This window comes from Mastomys coucha, unplaced genomic scaffold (genome assembly GCF_008632895.1).
Source record: "Mastomys coucha isolate ucsf_1 unplaced genomic scaffold, UCSF_Mcou_1 pScaffold23, whole genome shotgun sequence".
NCBI classification, from domain to species: Eukaryota; Metazoa; Chordata; class Mammalia; order Rodentia; family Muridae; genus Mastomys; species Mastomys coucha.
In genome coordinates, this window is record NW_022196906.1 from 66,374,518 (window position 1) to 66,398,004 (window position 23,487).

Below are 23,487 nucleotides of genomic sequence, written 5' to 3' on the forward strand. Positions count from 1 at the left end.
TCCTCCCCCTCCATCTCCTCCTTTTCCTCTCCCTCCTCCTCACACAGCAGCAGTGGCTGCTGCCATTGCCCTCCCCTAATCTCTCCGTCCTCTCTCCTGCCCACCAGCACCCCAATTCAGACCAGCGAGTGCCTCACTTGGATTGCAGCAGCACATCTTGGTAACCTCAGGCCACAGATGCCTCCTCCTCCAACCCACTCTCCTCTTATCCAGCGTGATCATTTCAGGCAAGTCCCACGCACTCACACTTCAGCTAAAAAGCACTTTCTTTGCTTTGCTTTCAGGATAAGCTTCACAGCACTGCAGATGAACCCGGCTCGGCTCGGCATTCCCACCCCTGTGCTGGCTCTGTGGGAAGCCACGGGCAGCTTGATCCTTTCCTGGCTCAAGCTTCCCGCCTGACCTGACTCTTCTCAGGCCTGACTCTCCCCTTGACCAGATTCCAGGATTTCTGTTCACTAACACATTCGCACACTAGAGTGGGCCTCATCCCCATGCGCCGTTGTCTATTTGCCTCGGCTGCAGGGTGTGCCCTAGCTTTAATCCCTATTGTGTCTAGTTCCTAATAAACAGTATGTAATGAATAAACCCAAGGAACAAGGAGGCAAAAGCCAACTTTGAGTGGGGTGTGGTGTCCTGTACCTTTAATACCAGTGCTACAAAGGATGAGCCAGGAAGCTCTTAAATTCAAGGCCAGTCTCCTATAGTGATCCAGCCAGCTGTATAGTGAGATTCCATCTCAAAATAAAGAGATCAATAAATTAAACAACTCCGAGGGAGTATAAGATAGTCTCTTACAAACTCCTCTGCTGCTGGATGCAAGGGAGATGGGGGAGTACACTAACACCCAGAGACCTCACTCTGGGGAGATGGCTCACATTACACCATGTTCCAGAGTAATAGAAACAGACCCTTCGATCCCAAAGGGTACTACCAGACTGGGTACACTGCAGACCAGAGAGCCTTGTCTACCAAAGAAAATAACTTCAGTTTATGACTGTGTGCATCTATCCTTTGGAGATTCAGGCCTCGAGGAAACCTAACTCTGTCTGCCTCCGGCAAAATAAACAAGGGCAGCAGCTCACTCTCCAAGGCGGAGGACAGGGCTTCAGCTTAGGATGTATTCACCCTGAAGATTCTACTTCTGCAAGATTTGAGTAGGGCATGGACATACAGCAGCTCGCTGGAGCCCATCTCCATATCCTCTGATGACACCAAATAGAATAACATCCTAAAATCCTTTCCAACTGGAAGAGAACCGTCTGAACCAGCATAGTAGACTTACAAAATTTAAATATCAAGATAGAATATCTTGATTTGGGCAGCAAAATGACTAGTTATTCTTTTTTAAAGTTTTACTGCGTTTATGGACATACTGTGTTCTACAGACATGCTATAGAGTGAGTATGGGATGTCAGAGAACACCAGTTCTCTCCTTCTACCATATAGGGTCTCAAGGTTTGAACTTGGGTTATCAAGCATGGCAGCAAGTGCCTTTATCCCCACGAATCATCAATTGCTATTCTTTTTTTTCTTTTTCTTTTCTTTTCTTTTTTTTTCTTTTTTGGTTTTTTGAGACAGGGTTTCTCTGTGTAGCCCTGGCTATCCTGGAACTCACTCTGTAGACCAGGCTGGCCTCAAACTCAGAAATCCGCCTGCCTCTGCCTCCCAAGTGCTGGGATTAAAGGTGTGCACCGCCACCACCCAGCCTATCAATTGCTATTCTAACAAGGTTTCTGAAGGGGGAAAAAAAAATCACAATTCACAATAGGACTTTGTTTCAAAATTCCTGTTAAGCATGTTTGGAATGGTAAGAATATAAGCAATTGGGAAATGCAAAGCAGATGGTGGGGGGCTTGGCTTAAGGTATTCACTAAACACACACAAAGAAAAAGCAACCCAAACATCAGACTGCCACAAGCTCCATCAAGTCTAGTGTTCCTCGTGTACACAGCCAGCCATTCAGGAAGCCCATGTCCAGGCATCAGATGACCCAACCACTCGCCATCACATCCACCACCAGAAAGCAAGAAGTCTTCTCCACACCCTGTACATGGCCCAGAACTAAGTAAAAACAAAAAAGTCAGAAATCATAATCGGCTAGCCTAGAAAATACCAGGCTACTATTTTGTAAGCACTCAACATATTGATAAATAAATAAACATAGGCAAAACAAATGTTTTATACTGTTTGCGAAGCCAAACAAGTAACTGAGGACATACCGTTGTCACTGTTCAGAACTGAATGAGCATCTTTGTTTGTGGCTATTTGATGACTGCACTGCATCTTGTGCTTGACAGTTTTTAAGCACAGTTTAAAACCCTTGGGATCAGGCAGGCGTTTGGTTTCTGGAGATATTCCAGACTTTAAGTTCTCCCCTTGTTCCCCCTTCCTCCACATACACTGTCCCCCAACACCCATTACCAAGATACACCACCTTGTAATGACTGCAAAATGAACTCCACAGCAAGTCCTGCCTACTTCCCTGGGCTTCTCACCAGCATCCTTCTCAAAACGCTCAACAGGCTCTCAGCCACCATCTGAATGAACACTTAAGATGATTTGCAAAGTTCATGCTCGACTCACCCATCCCCACCACCCCTAAGAGTACTTCTTCCCTCCCCCTCAATCCAACTTCTTCAGCTCCCTTGCTGTTCCTGAACACCAGCAATCCTCCTGTCCTTTGATGAATGTCTAAGTCTTTCAAGTCCTGCCCTCCTTGTTCTAGGCCCTTCCTCCCAAAAGCCAAGCAGTCAGGCCAGCTGCAACTCTGGCTTACTGTTGCTTTTCAGAGAAACTCTCCCAACAGCTCAACAGCTCATAGGAAAGGCCTTTCTGATAAGGGAGGCCCCAATCCTCCAGACCACCTTATCTGACCATATTGTTCTTTTTGGCTCTTATCACCCGCCGATAAGCCTTTATCTGCTGGTGTGTTTATTGTGTCTCCACTAAGACTATTGAAGCCAAAGTGATGGGACCTTTGATTAGCCAGATCTTTAGGATCTGACTCACAGAAGGCAGTGGGGAAATGCTTTGTACGCATATCTACATGAATAAACGAGTCAACCAATTAATAGCATTTGTATTAAAAGTTGTATCCTGCTCAGCAGTGGTGGTGTATGCCTTAATCCCAGGAGGGAGAATCAGGCAAATCTCTTGAGTTGGAGGCTAGCTTGGTCTACAGAGTGAGTTCCAGGACAGCCAGGGCTACAGAGAGAAACCCTGTCTCAAAAAAAAAACAAAAAACAAAAAACAAACAAACAAACAAAAACAAAGCAAAACAAAACAAAAAACGAAACAATAAAAGGAAAAGAATGAATCTCCCAAAGAGTTCTTCAAAAGGTCCAACTTAATCACGTTCCCACCTCTGGAGCTCATGGTAGGAAAGAGCTGCAGGTTACACAGGACAAAAGTAAGGAAATCACAGGGACAGGACAGGCAGGTCAGAGCAGGAAGCTCTCACCTGGGGGCAGATACAGATAAGGCCACCACTCACAGTCCCGCTGAGCCATCTCTCCGGTTCCTGAACAAAAAGGGTTTTAAAGATGTATTTCCTTTATGAGTAGGGTGTGTGTGTGTGGAGGGGAATGGAGGGATGGGGGAGGTCTCTTTGTGTGTGTGTGTGTGTGTGTGTGTGTGTGTGTGTGTGTGTGTGTGTGTTTGTGTAGAGGGGGGTGCAGTAAGTAAGAGAGGGTGGGAGTGCGGTAAACAGAATGTGCTTCTATATAAATGTACTGCATGAAAGTATCAATGAACAAAAAGGGGGGGCTGGTTGCTGCTGTTGTTTTTTAAATCATTTATTTTATGTATACGAGTACACTGTTGCTGTCTTCAGACACACCAGAAGAGGGTATCGGATTCCATAACAGATGGTTGTGAGCCACCATGTGGTTGGTGGGAATTGAACTCAGGACCTCTGGAAGAGCATTCAGTGCTCTTTACCACTAAGCCATCTCTCCAGTCCCAGAACAAAAAGGGTTTTAAAGATGTATTTCTTTTATGAGTAGGGTGTTTTTTGCCTGCTTGTCTGTCTATCACAGAGATCAAAAGAGGGCATTGAATCCTCTAGAACTAGAGTTACAGGTGGTTGTGAGTTGCCATGGAGGCTGGGAATCGAACTGGGTCCTCTGGAAGAGAAACCAATGCTCCTACCCACTGAGCCATCTCTCCAGCCCTTTTGTGTTTTGCTTTGTGTTGAGGGGTTGGAGGGATTGCTCCAGAGTTTAGAGGGCTTGCTGCTCTCACAGTGGACATGAGTTTGATTCCCAGTACCCACATCTCACTGAGTCAGGCAGCTTACAACCTCCTCTAACTCCAAGTCTAGGGCCTCTGACATCTTCTGGCCTCTTTGGACACCCGCACTCATGTGTGCATATGTACATATACATACACACACATACACCACACACCCTGAAAAAGGAAATAATTCTTTAAAAGAAAAAAGATAATTATTTTTAAAAGGCGCGTTCAAGGTTGTTCTGTTATACAAAATGAGATCCTATCTCAAAGAAAACAAAACAAAACAAAACATGTCCTTTTTACAACATCATCTACCTTGTGGTTCTGATCCCACTGTAGGCTTTCCATAGGGATCATGGGAAGAGATCCCATAAAAAGGAGATCCAGTCTACCCTGTTTTGGGAGGAAGAAAAGTGTCACCTATCCTCTATGAAATGCCACCCACCCCATGACTATGCCAACAGCCTCATGAATATTCACAGTAGCTTATTTTCATTAATCCTCACAGAGAACCCACTGTGCTGCTCCAGGGCCTTTGGGTTCTGTAAGCTCCAATCTTTTCTTTCTACTTCCCTTACTCCAAATGGTCCTGACTGCAGAGGTCTATCTAAGTAGAAGGAGAAGGACTATACTCACATTGGGCTAATGTCTATTCAAAATCAGGCTCCGATCTCTGAGGCTTGAGGGAGTCACTCTGTGACCTCCTTATTGGGAGAAAATGTGATGTGTTCTGTCTTCGCTTTCCTGGTGCTCTTCAAAGTTGAAGAGACCAGAGAAAGGGCCAGTCTTAGCCTTTCAGACCAATAATAGCCTAAGGCTCTGAGAAACCACAGTCAAGGGCTTCAAGACACTGAACAAAAACTTCCACAGAAAGCATTTGTATATAAAAATGTACCCTTCTGCAAAAAAACATTTTATATAAGGGCCCATATTTCTCAGTAAGTTCATTCAGGGTGCCATTTCCCAGCTTTTCATAGAAATGTGGCTTCAGAAAATCTGTGACAGAATCATGGATTTATTAGAACTGCATTTTTAATGGGAGAATGTCTTATATGCTACTAAAAGAAAGAAAGAAAGAAAGAAAGAAAGAAAGAAAGAAAGAGCCAGGCAGTGGTGGTGCACGCCTTTAATCCCAGCACTTGGGAGGCAGAGGCAGGCAGATTTCTGAGTTCGAGGCCAGCTTGGTCTACAGAGTGAGTTCCAGGACAGCCAGGGCTACACAGAGAAATCCTGTCTCAAAACAAACAAACAAACAAAACAAAAAACAAAAAAAAAGAAAGAAAGAAAGAGAGATAAAAGAAGGAAGGAAGGAAAAAAGGAAAGAGAGAGAGAGAGAGAAAGAAAGAAGGAAAGAAAGAAAGAAAGAAAACCTTGTCATCCATAAATCCATGAAGACGCCACAGTTGTGTACCAGAGGGCAGAACGGAAAAGTGCTTAGATCCAATGTTTCCAAAGACACAGGACTGGACTTTTCCAAAGTTAGCAGGGAAAAGAGAGCAAAAGCTAAGCCATTTTCCTGGAAATACCATGGGGCTTCCAGGTCCCTGGACTTGTGAGCCGAGTTAATGAGAACAAGAGCCAGGCGGCCTTGAGAAAGGGCCATGGGCAGAGGCGTTTCTAATAGCCTAAATCAACACCTCAAATTGCAGGGGAAGCCACAGCTACCCACAGAACACTGGCCCAGGGCACTCCCTACACAGCAATCATACTTAGGTGTCTCTTGGAACCAGGAGTGTGGGAGGTCTCTTCCTGGATGGGCTAAGGGGAGGTCCCTGGTTTCCTTGGCAGTACACGTGTCTTCTGAAGAGAGGCCCACCCCCAACTCCAGGAGAGCCAACCCAGGCCATGGAGGAGCTGCCTCTCTAGACTTGGAGAATGGTACCCCGGCCATTCTCTCATCTCAGGATGTTTTTGTCTCCCACGGCATCACCTCTGTCTATTTAATATTGAGTATTTGCCAGCTTGCCTCCAGCCAACCAGATGTTGCCTTTCAAGGGTTGTGTATTTCTATAATGGTTTCCAGAAGCAAATGCTCCAGCCACTGAGGTTTGGACATGGAATTCACCACGAAAGCACTACGGCTCAGCAGCCTCTGCCAGGACTCTCTCTGGCTGCGCACAATGGAGCAGGCCTTTCTGATCTTCAAAGTCAATGGGACCTGTTTCGAAATAAATACCTTAACATCGGCAGAGTTCTCCCCTCCTCCCACCACCCTCAGGTTTTGATTGTGGATTTGGGGATTCTTTTAAAATTTCTATTTCACCGAAAGAAGCTTTACACAGTTGAGAGAACGTGTTTTAAACATACTGTGATGCTTGCAAAAACAGTATCATTTTCTTAGCACCAGAGTCTTGGCCTAAATGTTCGCAGGAAACCAGCCCTGTGGACGGGAGGTCCAGCCCACTGAGAAAGCACGGCATGAGTCAGGCACAGACTGGTCCAGCCAAGACCACCGTGATGGTTGCCCCTGGGAGACAGACCCCCTCCGTCTATAGCTAGCAATCAAAGCTCCTTAATGGTCACTTTCTAAACACTCCCCTGACATCCTCTCCCTGGAAGATACTGTGGAAAGTACAGCTCTGTGATCCGAGGCTTCAAGCTGACATCATTGGAAACACCTCCTCCCCTCTTCAGGAAAGCTGGAAAAAACCCTACTTCTCAGTTTTGCCTATGAAATAAAGCATGCATGGATGCATGTGCCCATGCCCACACCCAGACACCTGGGTGCTTGTAACTCACTACCTTCTCACAATACTTAACTCTGTATCTTAAAGTCCTGTTGAGTGGCGGAGGAAATATATTCCCGGGGGGCAGGAAAATAAGACACCCTCCTCCCCAGGAGGGCAGACCGGCAGTGGCCTTTAAACTCCACCCCAGCACCATTGGGTTAACTTAACCCCTCAAATGCTTGCAAGCACTTCCCAGGGAAACACTGGGAGAGAATAGTGAAATAGGAAATCAACAAGGGGAGAGGCAGTGAGTTTTTCTCAACAGAGAACTCTGCTCTCTGCTCTTAAGACAAATCCAAGAGGCAACAAGACACAGAACAAAGCAAACATTGTAACACTTTCCTTCTTTAGGAAGCAGGGTAGGCACCACTATGTAGCGCAGGCTGGCCTGGAATTCAGATCCACCTGGCTCTGCCTCTGTAAGTCAATTCTGCCTAACACTATTTCTTTTTCTGTTTTCTCACCCACAGGACTTATATTGGCAGCCTAAATAAGTAGGCTGGGGGGCGGGGGGGAGAGCAAAGCATGATTTTTTTTTTTTTTTTTTTGGTTTTTTTTTGGTTTTTTAAGACAGGGTTTCTCTGTATAGCCCTGGCTGTCCTGGAACTCACTCTGTAGACCAGACCAGGCTGGCCTCGAACTCAGAAATCCGCCTGCCTCTGCCTCCTCTGGGATTAAAGGCATGTGCCACCACTGCCCAGCTGCAAAGCATGATTTTTAAATGGGAAAAAAAGGTTTTACTTTTCAAAACATAGTTGACTTAGATTTTAGTCAATAATACCACAATACCACCCTTTATTTAGCAATGATTGGAATTTTTAAATTCTTTGTTTTTATTACATATTTATTTACTTGCAGGCGTGTGTGTGTGTGTGTGTGTGTGTGTGTGTGTGTGTATGTACATACTCGGGAGCATGATGGCACATATGTAGATATCAATGGACTACTAGCAAGAGTCAGTTCTCTCTCTCACGTGGGTCCCAGAAGTCTGGCTGTGGTCACCCAGACTTAGTGGCAAATGCCCTTACCTGCTGGTGCTTAAGATCATATTTAATGTTGAACAACAAAAGCTTGGATTTAACACATCTGAAGGGAACAGAGGCAATTGTCAGAAGCAGGAGGCTTGCTCTCTTGTTCTTCATTCCAGGTGCTGGCGGTTGGGGGTTGGGGGGGTTATGCCTCCACAACTGGTCAAGCAACCTGCAGGTCCAGTCTGAGCAAACAATTCCCACCCCATCAAGGGACTGTTTCTCAACACGCTTAGTTATTAGGCCTCAAACAAGACTGGTTTTCAAACATGCTGTCTGCTTAGTGGCTGCTGAGCTGATCCGTCTTGACAGCCTCTGTCTGGTCTACTCTGGGGGTGTGAGCACCCAGCCCTCACCCTGGGGCCTGGGCATATAGTCAGTCAGACCTTCCTGCCCCTTTTCCTTCTCCCTCTAAAGAGACTCAGAAAATGCAATAGAAGGAAAATCCCTGGCATCACCAGGTCTTTATTCCTGAAATTTCCATGCAGTGCTTTCCAATTTAATTATATATGGATTGAAAATATTCCTTTTTTTCCTCAACAAAATAATACTAACTTAGAATTGAAGTAAAAAACAAAAACCAAAAGAAAACCCACACATATGTATAAATAAGTGCTAAAGAATATTTCCATAGGTTAACAGCTGTTTATCCCAGTGGTAAAAACTGAAGACAGTTTTTTAATGTTCATCTTACATTTCTTTTTTATATTTTCAAAATATTTCTGTGTAATAAGCATCCTGTCTCTGTCTCTCTCTCCCTCTCTCTCTGTCTTTCTCCCTCTCTTCTTCTCTCTCTCCCCCCCCCCCCCCCCGCCTCTCTCTGAGACAGGGTTTCTCTGTGTAGCCCTGGCTGTCCTGTTTAGTCTCTCTCTCCCTCTCTCTCTGTCTCTCCCCCCACTTTCTCTCCTCCTCCCTCTCTCTCTGAGACAGGGTTTCTCTGTGTAGCCCTGGCTGTCCTGTGTAAACCAGCCTGTCCTTGACTCCGAGATCCAACTGCCTCTGCCTCTGCTGGGATTAAAGGCATGAGCCACCATGCCTGGATACATCTATTGTTTCTTGTTGGGATAAAAATGCAAGTCAGTTGTTCAAGTGTTTGCCTAGTACATACCGGGTTCAATCTTCATAGACTAATTTCACAGACATAATATTGAACAAAAAGAAAACAAGGGATGCCAAGACGGCTCAATGGGTAAAGGTACTTGCCACCAAGCCTGATGACCTGAGTTCAATACCCACCACCCACATGATTGAACCAACTCTTGCAAGTGGTTCTCTGACCTCTACACACATGCTACCACATACCCATAAAATAAATAAATAAATGTAAAACTCTTCTACATAAAATCAGACACAAAATTGTACATGGTCTGTGAATCATTCTTTTTTTTTTTTTCATGAAGTTCAAGTAATGACAACTTACAAATGGTAAGAAACGGTGGCTACTGTTGAAGGATGATAACCAGGACAAAGCATGAAAAAACCTGCACAAGATTCGGTACACTTGCGACTCATATGTGCTACTTAAAAAATAAAATCTGCTGCCGGGTGGTGGTGGTTCACGCCTTTAATCCCAGCACTTGGGAGGCAGAGGCAGGTGGATTTCTGAGTTTGAGGCCAGCCTGGTCTACAAAGTGAGTTCCAGGACAGCCAAGGCTACACAAAGAAACCCTGTCTCAAAAAAAAAAAAAAAAAGTGCTGCATGGTCTTGAGTCAATCTCTTTAGTGTCTCTAACTTGAAGTGAGGATGAACACATCCTTGAATGCATCACCTGCCTCATGGGAACAAGATGAGAATTAAGGTCGGTGGTGCCTCCGTAGTAGGACTTGATGCAGTGCCTGAACTGGGTAGAGCTCAGTACCTAACTGAGCGGCTGCAGCAAACACTGACTGCTGATGTTTTATCCGCTGTCAAGATCTAAGCTTTGAACCCTTAATTTTGTTGCAACCCCATCTCTCTAGTTCCTGTTCTTATCTGTCACCCAGGCCAGAAGCCAAGTGGGTGGCCCAGGTAATGCAGAAGCGTATGGCCGAAACGTCATCACAAGAAGAACTGGTCGCACTGCAGATGCTGCCTCTGAGGACACAGCAAGAGGAAACTGGCCAGCGTTACCCCACAGGATTAATCACCCACGGAAGAGAAAAAAAAAGTGACTGGAGGCTCTAAAAGCAGTAGCTGATGTTTGCAGGAGAAAGAATATTTCATTCCGGTGGAATAATTCATTTGGAATGGAGGAGTCGCTTGGGAACTGAACCAGTTCATCTTTTCTTCCCCAAGGAAGAGGAGACGGCCAGCCCTCTGTCAGAAGTGTTTCATGTTGACTGGCCAAATTTGCTATCCTTTCATGGATCCCAGATTCACACTCAATTTTCGAAGCATATGCCTATGAGTGAAATAACTTTAGATGCTGGCCATGCAGTAAAGGATTAGCTCAGATACTTGAAACACCATAAACACATCCTCTACTTTTGGGGTCAGCCTGACCTCGTACCAAGATCGTGACTCAACTCTGACCAGCCTTTGCTTTAACCAAGGTACATGTGCTCTGCTTCAAACGCAGCCTCACCACTTGCTAGCTGTATCACCTGGCAAAGTCCTTTATCTCTCTGTGCCTCAGTTTCCTTAATAAGATGGTCTAACAATGAGATCATTACAACAAGAAGATAAATTAGTACCTGTCAGGTACTTAGAGAAATGACCCTCTTGGGCCATTTAGAGGTATTAGCTTGTTTCAATCCTTTGATAGTTTCTGATGGTAGTGTAGAATTCATTTAAAATTATATAATCCAATCACAAACTTTGCAGATATAGTATAGAATATCTGAAAGCCAGGAGGCGTTTACTAAAATCAAAGGAGCGCAAGCATCATATTATAAGTGTATGTACATGCATTCATGCGCACAAGCGCACACACACACACGCACACACACACAAAATTTAAATTTAAATTAGTTCAACTTTATAATATAATATGCCAATGAGCTCAGATTCTCTGCATCTCAATTTAATGGCCTCAAAAGATGGAAAAGAATACTTAAATTTCAAATATGTCTAAGGCTTCATTTGAGTATATATACTTGAATGTGTATATATATATATATATATGAATGTGTATATATATACATACATATACATGTATATGTATATATGTGTATGGAGAGAGAAAGAGAGAGAGAAAGTAAGTAGTTAAATAATTGAGTTTTGACTGTGGGCTCTTTTCAGCCTGCAGCAGAGAAAGCTCACTAAGATTATGCATTTTCCTTCCTTTGTAAATGTTGAAAGCTTTTCATTTTGTTCCAGAGGAAACGGCTACAGCAAAGTTCAATGACATCAGACACCATCATTGTCTGGGCAGTGTTGAGTATCCGGTGGCCCTTACAAAAGGGCTTAATGCTAAAACCCAGAATCACAGAAGCTAAAGGCAACTTCATGGAACTTCCCTTATAACATTATCCCTTCTGGTTTACCAGCTCCAACTCAGTCAGTCAGCTCTGGAGCAAGGCAGTGGTTTGCAGCACAACTCAGTGGTCTACTACCCCATGATCCACCCTCCCAGCAAAAGTCTTCCAATGCTCACATGCCTTGTGGGAGGGAATCATGCTCGGAATGCTGCTGTGTGTAACTCTTTCTTCACACCAACAGGCACCCTCATACTTTTCTACAGACACTGGCCAATGACACTGAAGATTCCTACCTCTCTGACTGTTGCCAGTGGTTCTGTTCTTATCACCAAAGTAATACAATCAAGATAGCATTCTCTGTTACACTGTCCAGGGTATCTAAGGGGGCAGAGGCAGGCAGATCTGTGAATTCGAGGACAGCCTGAGAGTGAGTTCAAGGCCAGCCAAGGCTACATAAATGAGACCACATCTTAAAAGAGAAAAAGGCACAGAGTCCTAGACACCACATACTATGTAAACATCACACCTCCTAGGAGACTTCATCAGACCCTTTTCTGGGAGACCCCTTTCCAGCTTTATTCTGCACGCCCTGGCATCCCAGGTGTCAGCAGGTGACAAATGAACAGAATGATTCCCAGAAATGAACTGGATGGAGAGCTCACAGCAAATGCAGAAATGACAGCTGAGTTTTGTTTGCAAGATAAATCTTCAGCAGGCCCCACTTCCTTGCTGAGCTGAACTGAGCTGGTCGGCTGGGGGCTGTGCGCTCCATAAAATTTGCTTTGGGTCTTGACCTAAACATCCACTCATTCTTCAAATGTGTCTCACTCTGTACCAGGCACTAGGGAAGGTTTTTTTTAAAAAGAAAGAGAGACAGAGACAGAAACAGAGACAGAGAGAGAAATGGGAAAAAAGGCCTTATTTACTGTCCCCTTTACATCACTCTGACACAGCTAAAGGGGACAACTGTCCTCCAATAGCCAAGCTTCAGACTGCCCTAGCCAGGACCTTCTTTCCCTCTCCTTAACCTCCTCTCCCTCACCCTACTAATCCCAAACCTGGTTGCCCGGGTACAGCAGAAAAATGCCATGGAATTAATTTAAACTATAGCTGAATTCCCCAAGTTATGCTCAAGTGTTAAATTAAAAAAAAAAAAAAGCATTTAAAAAAAGTTATAGTTTAACTCCATCGTCAGTGTACTGTGATTCATCAGTAAATAAGACATTTTCTCCCTGATGTTCTCTAAAGGACAAAACAGGCCTGTCCCCTCCCATTCCTTCCCAGTATCCATCTCTACTCCAAAAGCTGGGAGACCCACACACTGAGCATCCTTGGTCATGAAACCTTTTCCTAAGGCACTGGGAAACCAGATGATCTCTGGACGCAAGAAGCTTCTCCAGGCTCCCTCTCCAAATGCCTGGAAGCAGCTTGTGCCCATAGCTCAGACTATGGCCCTAGGCAGAGCAGGGCCAGATCTTACTGGCTGGACCCTACAGCTGGTCAGCCCCAGCCTGACCCAGTGGCTCACTGGGGTTCTCTGTCCCAGTACAGGAAGGGTCTCCACTGTGCATTTGGGGACCCGGCTTCTCCCTGGCACCCCCTCTATGGTAAATCCTCAGTGTTTGCTCAAAGTGAAGCAGTCGGTGGCCTCCTGCATCTTGCTCACTTCTCCAGAGTCCAAACAAAAACCAGAGCCTCCCCAGCTCTCAGCCCCAGGCAACCTCTAGCCAGGCGGGGCCCAAAGCCCAGAAGCCCAGAGCTGACCTGTTCTCCTGAGTGGGTTTTTTTTTTTTTTTAACTCTTTTTCTGTTTAAGTCTTCACCCTGGGAACTCACGAGGGAGTGGCTGAGAGAAAAGGAACAGCTACCCTTTCTAAACGAAAGCTTCCAGCTCTATGCAGCATACTGTGTCTCTCTAGAGAGCTAGTTTTACATCTCTATGCCGCTTCAGGCTTCTCTAACATAGACTCTCCTAGCAAAGGCTCCTGAGGGAGGAGAATGCAGAGCTAAGAATGCCTTCTATCCCCTCACAGGATGGACAGGGACAGACAGACAGACAGACAGACAGACAGACAGACAGACAGACACACACACACACACACACACACACACACACACACACCTCCCCAGTTCCCTACCTCCCAGCCTCAGGTCTGGGTCAATGAAGAAACTACAGATCTGGCAGAACCTCTGCCTGAAGTCTAAAGCAAAGGATATTATTAAAGGCACAGGTTAAGGACCCTTCACTCCACAGCTCCTCATTTAGAAGCCCTCGGTGGCGTGCAGTGTAAACATGTCCCAAGAACGCTTTAAAATGAAGGGAGGATTTTATTAAATGACTTAATTGAGGGCCACTTCTCCTGGCGGAAAGCTTTTAAAGCAAGGGATAAAGGGGGCCTGGCTGGTGTCTCCCAGACACTTGTTTTGAAAACCTGCCATGCTGTCACGGGAAATTAAGCACAACGGGGGGTGGGGTCCCCATGTGTGTTCCTGCAGTGTGAGCTCCTACAGAAATAAAACACAGAAGAAAATCTATTCCTGAGCTCACTGGGAGCCTACCAAGAGTGCTTCATTCCAGAGAGCTTGTCAAGGGTCATTGGAAGCAGGGGATGGAAAAAGCGGGGAAATTAAGGCTGAAGCTCAAAAGGATCCAGATCAATGATGAGAGGTCATTTTAAAACTTGAAGTGGACACAACTCAGGATAGCGATAAGCCTGATGAGTCAGGCTAAGGACTCTACAAAAAAAGACACTTTAATCCTAGCACTTGGGATGCAAAGGCAATCTTCATCTACATATTGAGTCAGCCAGGGCTACACAATGAGACCTTGCCCACCCGCAATGCCCACCCCACCCCCACCCCCACCCCCACCCCCACCTCCAAAAGATATTGATGAGAAGCACTAGAAAGCTGGTAAATGATGCTCAGGTAGAAAGGGCTTTGACGCTCCACACGTGGAAAGCCTCATACAGTGGGAAAGATGTTTGTGAAATCTCCTGAATAAGCATCTCTATAGAGAGAGAAAACCCTCCGGTGCTGGGCCCAATGGCAGGGAAAGTGTAGGGAGAGGGTTTCTGTTTGGGGCCACGGAAAGTTTTAGAATCAAATGGTAAAGATGGTTGCCCAACACAATAAATATACTCTATCCTACTGAAATGTAACTTCACACTGTGTGTTTTACCAAACAAACAAACAAAAACAAATAATAAAACACATCCCAGGGACAGGAGAGATGACTCTGTGGTTCCAAGTACTGGCTGCTCTCAGACAGTACCCAGGGTCAGTTCCCAGAATGCACAGGGCCTATCACAATTATCTGTAACTACAGTTCCAGGAAATCAGACTCCCTCTTCTGGCCACTACAGGGATGGTACACCTGTGGTACACACACACACACACACACACACACACATTCTGACAAACACTTACACATATAAAATAATTTCTTAAAAAATATGAGAGGTTTCAAAACCAGAAGTAATCCCCCTTCCTGAGTGCCAACAGACATACCACAGACTAAAATAAAATGATCACTCCACTAACAACTAAGATGCTGCGCCAAGCTTCCAACTTCCCTCCATACTTTCTCACTCCCCACAGTGACGTAACCCTTTTTCCAATCTTCAGGTAGGAAGTTATCGTTTTCACGAATGACTTAGCTGAGGTACAAGAGGTCACACAGCAAACATAGGGACAGCCACCACTGAAACTGATATAGTGGCCAAGCAACTGACCCCTCTCTCCAAACTCCCAAGCCCTGTACTGTGTTGCCTCTAGATGTACCGTCTGCCTGCACGTGTCAACCCAAGAACTGTTCCCAGAACAGATTTACCACCCAGCATGAGACCCGGATGCTCTTTAACTGTTGCCCTTATTGCCTGTGTTGCCCTCAAATGTGCTCATTCTTGACGTACAGCTTCTGAAAACACCCGCAGAAGGGGGTGCCTGTTGGCTGGGTGTCCATCTTGTAGTAGAGTGTTTGTGTAGCATGCACAAGGCTCCGAGTTTGATCCCACGCACCCGATGATAATAATCTAAAGGGACATTCTTGAATATCACTAGCACCTTCATACTGAGACAGTTGCTTAACTTACTCCTTAGAGCAGTGTTTCTCAACCTGTGGGTCTCGGCCCCTTTGAGGGTCAAATAACCTTTTCACAGGGGTAACACATCAGATATCCTGAATACCTGATATCCTGCATATCATATATTTATATTATGATTCATAACAGTAGCAAAATTACAGTTATGAAGTAGCAAGAAAAATAAGTATATGGTTGGGGGTCACCACAGCATTTAGGAAGGTTGAAAGCAACATGAGCAGTGTCCTTTCCGGTCTGTTGCTGTGATAAAAATGTCCCGACAAAGAGCAATTCAGGAGACAATGCAGTCTTCTATTCAGCTCGCAGTGCTGGGTTATAGTCCATCATTGTGGAGAAATCAAGGCAGGAACTGTATCCACAGTCAAGAATGGAGAGAGAACAGATGTGTGGATCACAGATGTGTGGATCGCAGGTGTGTGGATCCCTCCCTTGCTTTTAGATAGCTTTCAGGATCCCCTGCCTAGAGAACGGTGTGGCCGACAATGGGCGGGTTCTTCTGCATTAATGAATAGTGGAAACGATCTCCAACAGGCAAGTTGGATCTAGATAATTCCTCATTAAGGCTCACTTCTCAAGTGATTCCGAGCTGTGTCAAGTTGAGGGTTAAAACTAACCAGGAAAATGAGACAGAATGGGGCTTCAATACCACCCCTAAACAAACAAATAAAAAGAGCTTTTAATGTCTGTAGCCAGCTCCAGGCCACTCCCCCAGGGGATTCCTCCAGGCTGACGTTAACTACCTACAAGGTTAAGGGGTTTCACTGCTGGAAGCATGGTTATTTATATGCAAATAGTGCAAGCAATTACAAGTGAAGTTAAAGAGGGCTTAGTAGTAGAGAGAAAAGTGGCTATTCCCACTCTGGACCACCTGCAGGCCAACCAGAAGCACCAATAAAAAGTGAAATCCTACTCTTTGCACGCTGCTCTAGAAAGCAGGTATCTTTATCCCTAGGATCCCCCTTTGATTACAGTCTTCTGCTGCTCCGGGTTGTCCTCAGAACCACACGACGTGTAGCAGCATCTACCACATGGGTACCAATAACTTTACACCATCCACTGTGACTATCTACTTCTACTTAGCAACGGGAAATAGGCTCTGAGCCCCCATTTTATAAATGAGACAAATTCCAGATGAAGAGGAACCTGCTCAAACCAGGGCTTTCAACACTAGTACTCAAAACCAGCAAGCTCTCACCCCATAGGAAAATGGGGGGGGGGGGCACATCCTAAGATTTAACCACTCTCAGTTAAGAGTACTTATCTGCACAGACTTTTTCTTTTAAAAAACAGACTGGCCTTGGGCACATTACATGCTGAAGATGACCTTCAATTTCTGATCCTTCTGCCTCTATCTCTCCAGTGCTAGGATTACGTGTAAATACAACCAATCCACCTGGTTTATACAGCGCTGGGCATGGAACCAAGGCTTCAGACATACTGGCCAAGGGCTAGTGCTACTAAGCTACATCCGTGCCTGTGTTCCAGCTTCCTTAAACACTTATTTACGGGATTGTGGGGGTTGAGACGGGTGCACAAAGGGCCTGAGCAGTAAAGGTCCTGTAGAGATGATGGCTCAGTGGTGAAGAATGCTTGCTGCCCTTGAAGGGGACCAAGTTTTAGTTCCCAGCATCCACATCAGATGGCCCTCAACCAACTGTAACTCTTTTTTTTTTTTTTTTTCAAGACAGGGTTTCTCTGTGTAGCCCTGGCTGTCTTGGAACTCACTCTGTAGACCAGGCTGGCCTCGAACTCAGAAATCCGCCTGCCTCTGCCTCCCAAGTGCTGGGATTAAAGGCGTGCACCACCACCTATAACTCTTGATCCAGGGGATCTGGGGCTCTCTTCTTGCTTCCACAGGTGCAAATACTGACAAGCAGGCGCACACATACATACACATAAGTGAAAATAAATTTTTAAAAAACAAATGTTTAAAAAGATAAAGGCATAGACAGGCATTCATCTTCTGAAGAAATAGAGGAGTGAGGTGAAAGAAAACCCAACGGGAACAGAAAGCAGCACCTGTCTAAGGGCAGGGGTCATTAGAAGTGAGTGAGGGCAACTCAGACACCTGGCCTTAAACCCTGGATTCCCACCCCTAAGAAGCTGCCCAAATGGGACACATTGTCCCGTTACCCATGGCCTTCTTTCTCTCTTCTACAATAGGCCTAAGATAGAGCCTATCCCACAGAAGTGCTACAGGGAAGGCAGGGGCAAGCCAGTCAGGAGCACTTTGTGCAGTTATGGGAGGAACTAGTCTTGGATAGACCTCCAAGGAGGAGGGAAACCTGGGCCATTCTCATGTTTTTCTCTTTCATTCTCTCACTCTTATTCCCCTCTTACCCTGCCCTTTGTGTCCTTCCCTGCTGCCTTACACCTAGAAACCTAGACTCGTGCCTTCAGGGAGAGGTGTCCATGCCTTCTGAGACTTGACGGAGATAGAGAGAGATTCTCTCCACTTTCTAGCTGCAGCTGTGTGGTTCTGAAGATGGATAAAGACCTCACGAACAAGCATAGCAGAGAATCAAACCTTTGAATCCACCTTCTTCCAAAAACTACTACCTGGGGATTGAGCTCAGCTGCCTGGGCATCCCGAACATGTAGCGGTTCCATCTTCCGACACAGTATAAGCCAGGCATGGCGATGCCTATCCATCTGTAACCCAGCACCTGCCAAGTGCAGTCAGGAGGATCAGAAAAGTTCAAGGTTACTCTGCTCGGAAGCCATTTTAAGGTAGCCTGGACTACATGAGAGCCTGTCTCAACGGTAATAGCAATATTGGCCTTACAGATGCAAAATCTACAAAATAACATTCTGAACCATCACACACACACTTTACCTAAGGCGAGCAAAAATCTCTGTGATTGTACAGCAGGAAATAAACTGCCCCCTATAAACAAAGAGGTGGCCAGCCTATTCCGAATGTTATGGAATAGGCCCCATGTAGTAATTGTGAACTCTTTTTTTTTTTTAAGATTTATTTTATTTATTTTATGTGTATGAGTACACATAGCTGTACAGATGGCTGTGAGCCATCATGTGTGTGGCTGCTCTCTGGCCCCGCTCGCTCAGGCGTAATTCACTGTAGCTGTCTTCAGATGCATCAGAAGAGGGCGTCAGATCTTATTACGGGTGGTTGTGAGCCATCATGTGGTTGCTGGGATCCGAACTCAGGACCTTCAGAAGAGCAATCAGTGCTCTTACCTGATGAGCCATCTCACCAGCCCAATTGTGAACTCTTAACTCCCCGCTGAGCCTTCACTAAGTCCCTGATAACGCTCCTGGAATCCTGTCTTGCTGGGTGGGAGTCTCGTGTGCGTGGCCATGGTAGTGACAGCCTCTCATTTGCGAACCTGTTCTAGGCTCATCAGTAATGACAGTACTGTCAGGCTCGGAGCCCTGACTACCTGCAAATTTAAGGGCTCAAGGTAATGACGGTGCAGCCCAGTTCTGTTTTGGTTGCATGCATCACATGAACAAGACTTGGACTGCAGACCTCCACTGTGCCTCAGAAAGCCCAGCACTGAGGTTTGGTTTTTTCCCACTCTTACCCAATAACCAATTACTTCCAAATCTCAGGGGTTTGCAAGCTTAAAGAAATGCAGGAAATGTGTCTCTTGCTAACCCAGAGTGGGCTCCCATTCGGAGCCCTACCCAGCAGCCAAATCTACCTTCTCTTCTTAAGAAAAAGAAGAAAAGAAAGAAGGAGGAGGAGTCTGTGAAAAGTCCCTTGGACCAGAAGTACACAATGGTCCTTGAGATGTTTACATCTTTTGGGAGGGAAAACAATAAATCCATCCAAACTCAAGGGGACTGCGCCATTGTGTGTGTGTATGTGTGTGTGTATGTGTGTGTGTCAGAGGGGCACACTAAAACCAGAATGTCTTTTTTAAAAGCTGCATTTATTTTTGTATGTGTGTATATTTTATCTGCATGAAGGTATGTACATCTCGTGTGCAGTGCCACGGAGGCCAGAAGCAGAAGACCACGTCAGATGCCCTGGAACTGGAGTTACAGACAGTTGTGAGCTGATGTGTGGGTGCTGGGAATTGGACCCAGCTCCTCATCAACAACAGGAAGGGCTCTTAACCACTAAGGCATCTCTCCAACCCTGAAAACAGGGGTCTTAATCAGCTCTGCTGATTAGCATTTGTGAACCTCAGTTTAGCCACAGAGCACATGTGCTGGGAGTGGCCCCAGGACCTGGAGTCTCTAGGATGTCAGGATTGGAGCAGGGGAGAAAAAGTGTTGAGTGTGTAACCTGTCCCTAGGATATAAGCAATAAACAAATAGGAACTACTGCGCTGGGGATGTGGCTCAGTTGGTAGGGCTTGCCTGACATACATGAATCCTTGGGTTTGATTACCAGCACTGTATAAATGAGTACAGTATCTGCCTATAGTCTTAGGATTTGGGAAGTTCAAGGTCAGTTCAAGGTCATCAGAGCAACCTAGTAAGCCTGAGAGTAGCTTGGGATCCATGAGGCCCTGTCTCAGAAAAGAAAGAAACAAAACAACAAGAAAAACCAAACCAAACCAAACCAAAGGAAACAAACAGTATTTTTAGTTATAGTTTGGAGACAGGGTTCAAGTTGCCCCAAGCTGGCCTTGATCTCAGCCTAGGGCAGGCTTTGAACCTACACTCTGACTCGGCCTCCTGAGTGACTGGGAGGTCATCACCCCTGTGAAACACTACATGGAGGCCTGGAGTGAGGGAACCTGACTTCGAAGTCTGTGCAGGAGCCCTGTGTTAAAAAGCAGCCACATCAGGGCGATGCCTGAGCTCAGAGTCAGACTGCACTCTGAGAATCTGGAGTTTTGCACTCTGCCCAGCTCTGTCACAGACACAGAGCGACTAGGCTTCCATTGCCAGTCTTCAAATACCAGGTAGGCCTGCCCTGGTCTGGGAAAACACATCCCCCAGGGCCCAACATCCTCTTTCTTCTCTACTGAGTGATGTGGACCTGCCCCTCCCTCTCCTCCAGTCAGGAAAACAAACACACACACACACACACACACACACACACACACACACACACAGATACACACATACACACCAAACTCATTTCAAGTCTGGAGCAGAGTCCCAATGAAATAAGCTGTAACTTATTCTCAAAAAGTGTTTCTTATGCCTTCCATATCTACAAACTGCAGGGGAATCACCCCAGGTGAGGCTAGCCTGTTTGTGCCCTGTACTTCCGGCTGGTCACTGTGCACAGCACACCATAACCCACAGTCTGTAGAGCCACTGCCCAGACTCAGACTCCTTAAGGCAAGGACTGTATGCTGTTGACCAAGACCTTGGCAGGCAGGACAGAGCCCAGCCAGCAGGAATCGGCTTCTTAAATAGTGGCTCAGTGAGTAACCAAAGAAACAATAACACAACCTCTCACGTGGCTGGGCAGTAAATCCCAGCACTGGGGAGGCTGAGGCAGGAGGATCTCAGCTGACAATGAACCTAGGCAGTATAGAAAGACCCAGCTCCTACCACCCTCAGCCCACTTCTTACAAAAATGAGGGTGGGCATTGATTTGGGGAGAAGAGGAAGGCAAGGACACGAAGAAAACAAAGTAGAGGAGGTCGCAATTTTTTTTAATATATGGGGTGAGCATGTGGAGGTCAGAAGACAACTTACAGGGATGGAGCCTCTCCTCCTACCATGTAGGTTCCAGGGATCAAACTCAGGTCACCACCAAGCATCTTTACTGGCTGAGCCGTCTTACAAGCCCCAGTGGGGACATTTGATTGAACACTCCAACAAACTTCCCACTTCACAAAGACCACTCAGCCCTGCCACCACCACCGGCACCCCTCCTTTCCCCCCTGTGCCTCCTCCTAGGGTCTCATACCCTAACTTATTTCATCATAACAGCAATGACAAATGACAGAAGGAAATATGTGCTCGGATGTCACACAGGGAGAACACTCAGTTTTCAATTCCCTTGAGCTTAATGTTTCTCCTTGGGTGCCAGCCTCTGTCTGTGTCACTGCCCTTTAGCAAAAAGGACCGCAAAAAGGACCAAAAAAAGGACAAAAGGAAGGGAGGGAGGGAAGAGGGAAGGAGGGAGAAGAGAGAGAAGGAGGAGGGAGCAAGGGAGAGAGGGAGGGAGGGAGGAAGGAAGGAAGGAAGGAAGAGCAGAAGAGAGGAAGAGAGGGAAGAAGAGGGAAGGAGGAAGGAAGAGAAGGAGGAAGGAAGGGAAGGAGTGAGGGAAAACTCAGCTGGGCCTTTAAAAAAGGTTAACAACATCTTTTAGATAAATGAGTTTCAGAGGCAAAGAACTAAGAAACACTTTAAATTCTGTCATTCCTCACTCCATCAGCATGAGAAAGTAGCTTAACACACACATGCACGCGTGTGCACACACACTTACAAAATAGACACCATTATACTAAGTAGATGGTTCTAACACAATCACAGCTCAGCACAGACCACGGACAGGCCTCTCCTTCCTGGAGGCTGTACCCCTTTCCCTGGATGAAGGACACCCCCCACTCACCCATTCCTTCTGGTCAGGTCAGAACATCACCACTGCTATCCCAGGGTTGGAAGTGTAATAAATCTGCCTCTCCCACACTGAGCTCTGTGTAGGATGAGACCAGACTGCACTCCCATCTCTCAGGCATCTAACATCGGGTGCAGCTCTTCTAGACCATCTTTAGGTGGGCCTTGGTCCCAGGTGGGAGGAGATTCACAAGTTTACATCCAGTCATTTTGATGGTCTGGCACACACGTATGCATGTGCACACACATTTATACATATACAGACACACTATGCAGGGGTTGGAGGTTCTGGCAAGGGGTGAAGGCTTAGGGTGAGGGGCCACCCTGTGACACCACACCCTCCACGTAGTGAGGCAGTCCACTCCCAAGGCAGGGCCACTGCTATGTTGGTGACTCCTCAGTGGTCACCTTCTAGCAGCTGATCAGTGACAGGAGAGGGCACAGTAGGAAAGGAAACAGGACAGGCCAACGGGACAATACTTTTAGCATTTTTCGTTTTCAAAAGTCAGTGTCTGTCTAGCTCATGTCAGAGGTCAGAAACAAACACAAACACCCTCCCCAGGGCATCCTTAAAGAGACATCATCCTGATACTACAAAAAGACAACACACAGGGACATGGCCTAAGGAAAAGGCAAAGTCTGATTTGTGGCCACATTGCGGCAACCACCAGGAGACTTGTGAGAGATTACTTGGAATACCAGAGAGGGTTAACCTAGAGATGACTGTTAACCCAGGGACAACTGTGTTGTCCTAAACATATGTGACAAAATGTCCCATAAAACATATGTGACAGAAATCACCAGATTCAAACATATGCTCAGCCTTCCCATGATCTTTTTTTTTTTTTTTTTTTTTTAAAGATCACCTGATAGGTGATTGAGCTGAGCTCTGCCGAGGTATTGGAAACTCTAGGTGTTATTCTAGGAACATACACATGGCTGCTCCTGAGGGCAGGAGCACACATCAAAAATAACTAACTCACAAATGCACACACACATGGACAAGTACCGGGTGCAAACCCTTCAGGGTCTCTCCACCCCTGGGAAAATCCCCACGTTTATGTAAATGCATGTGCTTTTGTCTGTGTGCACACGCGCGTGTGTAAGGAGGGGAGTCTACAAAAGGCCATCAAATCCTAAGTGTTCTTTTCATCTGAGACACTTTCCCAAATCACTTGGTTTTCCCTGATAGGACGATCATGTGCTATCACCTTGACTCTGGCAAGGACTTCAGAGTTTCGTGCCCACACTCCAACCTCCTAAATAGAAAGCGCCCCCGGAAATATTTACAGTAAACAGAATTAGGAACAAAGAGAACTTTTTTTTTTTTTAATGGCACCACCTGCGGTCTAAGGTTGGCGAGCAGTGTCCACAGGCCCCCCTGGTGGAGAGGTGGGTCAGGAGCCTGAGCACTCAGCCCTTCCAAACTTGGCTGCACCCAGAACCACCGGGACCTCTTTTTAAATGTTCCCACCGCCTTCTGTCCCCAGAC

General features: G+C 46.1%; 1 protein-coding gene across 1 annotated transcript in view; it reads right to left on the minus strand.

Moving 5' to 3' along the window:
• Positions 1-23,487, minus strand: part of Cgnl1 (cingulin like 1) — a 156,730-nt gene that overhangs the window by 132,307 nt on the left and 936 nt on the right. The window lies entirely within an intron of this gene.